Raw genomic sequence first — 6000 nt, forward strand, 5'->3', positions numbered from 1 at the left:
AGGAGGAAAAGTTTGTGTTCCTATGGCTGCAGTGATTAACTATTGAAGAGAACTTCATTAGATCTCTCTGAGGCTGAGATTTCACTACAGTTAAAATCAGAGGTGAGCTAAATGATCTCTAAGACACCCAGTTTCTCTCCTGGCTATGCTATTCCAGGAAGGAATATTTAAAGAGAGTGTTTAAAATAGGCTGTTAGATTATGAAAGAAAATGCTAAGTTAGAACCTATTAATTAAATATGCAGAGAAACGTGGGAAGAAACACAGCATTTCCCAAAGGAAAATCCATAATCTAATGCAGATTTTAATTAATATAAGACCAGAAACTATCAATAAATATTATGAAAGGAGCTTCTTTCTCCACCAAGCTTACTATACTCCCATATGCCTTCTACTGTCCCCTGGGAGAAATGCTGGCACATATTTTCCTAAATCTTAAAAATATACTTATCTACAAAGTTGTGTATTTTTGCTGTTTTTCTCTCTTAAAAGAGAGTAAAAAATGAAACTATCTGAAAGTCATAATTTTCAAGGTGATTTTTAGAGAAAAGCATAAGGATGAAGAAATTTTGTCATGATGTTGGTGATAGCAGATTATCCCTAGGATACTTACTTTTATTAAAACCTGTGGCTCCACTTTCTTAATATCTGTAGGGCTAAGATTGCTTAGATGTTTGGAGAAGACAGCAATGGCAACAACTGTTTAGAATTTATCATCATTCTATCTAAAACACATTTATGTTCTTTGAGCTGACTGAATACATGAAAAAGAAAAAACATGTCTATGAAAGAAGCTGTAGAGTTCAACTTTTATTATAAAATCTAAAAATTAATTTAATTACCCAAATCCACTCAATACTATAAATTGGTTCTCTTAGGTGAATGGAACAGTGCATAGAAAGTTGCATTATCAGTGGGACATTATGGCATTTTTCCATAGGATGGCCACATATAGATTCTTCACAAAAAGAAAACACTCTAGCGCTCACTTTGGTAGCATATGTGCTAAAATTGCAACAATACAGAAAAAAATTAGCATGACTCCTGCATATGCCAACTTGTGAAGCATTCCATATTTTTTATAAAAAAAGCTTTATAATTTCAGGCATATTGGTAATTGTCTGTAATTTGAGAAAAAAAACATTGCTCACACTGCATAGTTTGACCATTTGCCTAAGCACCCTAGTCAATCAGGAGAGTGAACATAATGATTAATGAAATGAATTGACAAGCTGAGAGACTGAAGTAACCAAATAATATAATTGATCTAACGTGAAATATGTGCAAAATTCTTTAATTCCACTATTTTTTTCCATGCTCTGGGAAGTCTCTGATCTCTTCTAATCTGCAAAATATCACCTTCAAAAGCTAAATAGGCTACATGCATTATATTGTTGGAAAACTCAAACACCTAAATGCATTGTCAAAACAAACATATGCTTATGGAGAATTAAAACTGATGTATCTAGCTTCCGGCATCTTTCTATGCTGAAAACTAGGGAAACCTCCAAAGAGACAGGAAAACACGTTGTGAGTTAATGATACAGGATTAATAATTTTCATTGCACAAAGACTGTCTTTTAAATACTGGAGAGCAGAAAGACAGAGTTTCTAACTCAAAAAGGTTTTTATATACAAGTGCCAATATGCAGGACCTTAGGGGCCTTCCCAGAAGCAATACCCCCACCATATCCCCTCTCATCCTGTATCTTCCACCTGCCTCTTATCTGCTGAAAAACTTTAGACTATTAGGCCTTCCCCAAGTTCCAAGAAGTAAATATAATCATAGAAATAAGAAAATCCAAAAAAAAAAAAAAAAAGGAAAACAGTCAAAGAAGACAAAATAATAATAGTTTAGCCATTAAACAAAGTAAAAGACCTTTAGACCTTCTTCAGAGGCTATAGATGATATTATGAAAGATAGCCTTTGAGCTGTTTCACAGATACAGAAACATTCACTAGATGGAAGAAGTTAACTATAGCTGACCACAGTATGTAGACCCCAGATAAGTTGGAATCAGAAGGTTGACAATGTTGACTTCTTGCACCCTGTAACTCTCCTCCCCATCTGATACCCTGTCTTTAAAGACCTTTCCCTGAAAGTAATCAGGGAGTTTGGGCCTTTTAAACACCAGCCACTTGGACTCCTTCATCATTTCAGTTCAGTCCAGTTCAGTCGCTCAGTCGTGTCCGACTCTTTGCGACCCCATGAATCGCAGCACCAGGCCTCCCTGTCCATCACCAACTCCCGGAGTTCACTCAGACTCACGTCCATCGAGTCAGTGATACCATCCAGCCATCTCATCCTCTGTCGTCCTCTTCTCCTGCCCCCAATTCCTCCCAGCATCAGAGTCTTTTCCAGTGTGTCAACCCTTCACATGAGGTGGCCAAGGTACTGGAGTTTCAGCTTCAGCATCATTCCCTCCAAAGAAATCCCAGGGCTGATCTCCTTCAGAATGGACTGGTTGGATTTCCTTCCAGTCCGAGGGACTCTCAAGAGTCTTCTCCAACACCACAGTTCAAAAGCATCAATTCTTCGGCATTCAGCCTTCTTCACAGTCCAACTCTCACATCCATACATGACCCCTGGAAAAACCATAGCCTTGACTAGACTGCCTTAGTCGGCAAAGTAGTGTCTCTGCTTTTGAATATGCTATCTAGGTTGGTCATAACTTTTCTTCCTAGGAGTAAGCATCTTTTAATTTCATGGCTGCAGTCACCATCTGCAGTGATCTTGGAGCCCCAAAAAATAAAGTCTGATACTGTTTCCACTGTTTCCCCGTCTATTTCCCATGAAATGGTGGGACTGGATGCCATGATCTTCGTAGTACCCTGCAATTAATGCTGCACTTTGCTTCAGCACAACCCAGTATCAGTAGATTGGCTTTATACTGTGTGTGGGTAATCAAACCCAAGTTTGATTAAGTAAAACAACGAGTGTGGATGTATCACTAGATAGCTTCATTAGTATTAACTTTATACATAAAGACCCACATACACTCTGCAGCCCAGTGGAAAGCACAGAGGCTTTGGGGCTAACAGAACCTGTAATTACATTTCAAACAATCTTACTGCATATGACTACACAATAAATTTTGTGTGATATAAAGATATGAGACATGAGATAGGCAATTCACACTCAAAATACATAAGTGACTTGCCAATGACCACATAAGTAATAAATATTAGAGCCAGGTTTAGTATTCACATTTTTAAACTCTTAATTCATTGCCCATTTCTATTACACATGTTAAATCTTACATGTTACAGTTATAAATGAAAGTGTCAAATAAAATAAGCTCCATCTCCCAAACATAAGCCACTATGGAGAACAATATGGAGATTCCTTAAAAAATTAAAAAGAGAGGAACCATATGATTCAATAATCCCACTCCTGGGCATATATTCAGAGAAAACCATAATTTTAAAATATGCATGCATCTCAATGTTCACTGAAGCACTGCTTTTAATAGTCAAGACATGGAAGTATCCTAAATGTCCATTGACATATGAATGGGTAAAGAAGAGCAATTGAATATTACTCAGCCATTAAAAAGAATATGATAATATGAAATAATGCCATTTGCAGAAATGCAAATGGACCTGGAGATTATCATACTAAACGATGTAAGTCAGACAAAGACTAATTTTCACATGTTATCACTTACCTGTAAAATATTTTAAAAATCACAGAAATGAACTTATTTGTAAAATAAAAACAGACTCACACACTTAGAGAATGAATGTGTGGCTACCAGTGGGGGTGGGCGGAGGAATAGATAAGGAATTTGACATTGATATGCACACACTGCTATATTTAAAATAGATAGCCAACAAAGACCTGCTGTAAAATAAAATAAAATAAAGTGGTATATTATAAAAGAACAAAAATAAGGAAACTATATCAATGGAATTTCTGTTTATTTCAATAAACATTTTTTAATACAAGACCAAGTTTAAAACACTTAGAACATTCTATTATTCTACTGAAACATTCTATTATGTTAATATATGATCAAGCTCATCCACTTCTAATAGTCTTTCTAGAGTTTTTCTACCTATTTCCAAATGATTTTTACAATCACCTTGTCCAGATACTAATGCATACATATGGAATTTAGAAAGATGGTAATGATAACCCTGTATGCGAGACAGCAAAAGAGACACAGATGTATAGAACAGTCTTTTGAACTCTATGGGAGAGGGAGAGGGTGGAATGATTTGGGGGAATGTCATGGAAACATGTATAATATCATGTAAGAAACAAATCACCAGTTGAGGTTCGATACAGGATGCTTGGGGCTGGTGCACTGGGATGACCTGGAGGGATGGTATGAGGAGGGAGGTGGGAGGGGGGTCCAGGATGGGAAACACGTGTACGCCCGTAGTGGATTCATGTTGATGTGTGGCAAAACCAATACAATATTGTAAAGTAATTAGCCTCCAATAAAAATGAATAAATTTAAATTTGAAAAAAATGATTGGTTTTTCAGTTAAGTTAGTCATGTAACTGCATGTTTAAGAACAACTTATTGGTTGTTATTATTAATTTTACTGTTTCTACATTCAAATTTGTAAATTGAATTTTTCTTCTTTTTATAAATTCTTTTATTTCACTTAGCTTAACACTATCATATTTTTCTATCTCTGAATTTAATTTATAATCATTTTATTTCATAATTTACACATTAAAGTTATAAAACAATTTTGAAGATAAAAATATTATATTTCCTAATCTTCCCCTTGCTGCTGCTGCTAAGTCGCTTCAGTCGTGTCTGACTCTGTGCGACCCCAGAGATGGCAACCCACCAGGCTTCCCCGTCCCTGGGATTCTCCAGGCAAGAACATTGGAGTGGGTTGCCGTTTCCTTCTCCAATGCATGAAAGTGAAAAGTGAAAGTAAAGTCGCTCAGTAGTGTTCAACTCCTAGTGACCCCATGGACTGCAGCCCACCAGGCTCCTCCATCCATGGGATCTGCCAGGCAAGAGTACTGAAGTGGGTTGCCATTGCCTTCTCCAAATCTTCCCCTTAAGTAACTGTTACTCAGTATTTTTATATCTTTCATGGTCTACGTGCTTTTGAAGAGGACCAGTCAATTATATTGTAAAATGTCCCTCAGTTTTAGATTGTCTCACATCTTCTTATTATTAGGTAAATGCTATGCTTCTTGCAGCAAGGATACCACAGAGTAATGCTGTGTTCTTCTCAGCATGTCATTATAGGGGAAACATGATACCAATATATGATATTACTGAAGGTGTTAACTTTAAGAACCTGCTGGGTTTCCCCATTGTAAAGTTACTTTTTTTTTTACTCTTAATTAATAAATATATTAGGGTATATGACTTGAAGACAATGCAAATACACTGTTCATTTTCAAAATTTGGTCCACCAGTTTTAATACCTATCGATGGATCCTGCCTGTATCATTTCCTGTCGTGTTCTTTTCCCCTAGTCTTTTTTTCTCTATTTTTTTATATTATAGTTATTAAGTAAAGAAGAGATATACCTTCTCTTTTACTTACTTATGTGTTCAGCTTTCAGTTTATATTATTAAGTGCACATGGACATTTATTTTATTCTATGCTTTTTGATACTAAATCATTATTGTGTTCTTCAACATGTTATAGCTTTAACCAAGAACTATTTCAAAGTGCTTCTTATAATCTTCTGATATGTACCCCTCTTCCTGTGAGCACTTTCTTACTTTCTGTCACCATACAATGCTCCAGATGCACTTGTATTTCCTACGCTGCAGTTCTGGCCTCTGGAATCAATAATCTCTTGAATAAGGCCTTGTTCCTCTTATTCAACGTTGATATTTATAAACCGATACCTTGTATTTAGAAATATGCCTAACAAAGTGTCCTTGTTTCCAGGCCTTCTGAATGGATAAAACTTGAAAAATATAAATATATTTTCTGTATATGGATGGATGGATAGATATCTATACATACCATTAGACAGAATACGTTTAATTATCAGCAAGCACCACAGAGTT

The 6000-nt window shown here is 36.0% G+C and overlaps 1 pseudogene; it reads left to right on the plus strand.

Annotated features, from left to right (window-relative positions):
• Positions 1–980: 980 nt before the first annotated feature.
• Positions 981–1079, plus strand: LOC128050100 (uncharacterized; annotated as a pseudogene).
• The last annotated feature ends 4921 nt before the right edge of the window (positions 1080–6000 follow it).

This window comes from Budorcas taxicolor, chromosome 6, assembly GCF_023091745.1.
Source record: "Budorcas taxicolor isolate Tak-1 chromosome 6, Takin1.1, whole genome shotgun sequence".
In the NCBI taxonomy this organism is placed as follows: domain Eukaryota; kingdom Metazoa; phylum Chordata; class Mammalia; order Artiodactyla; family Bovidae; genus Budorcas; species Budorcas taxicolor.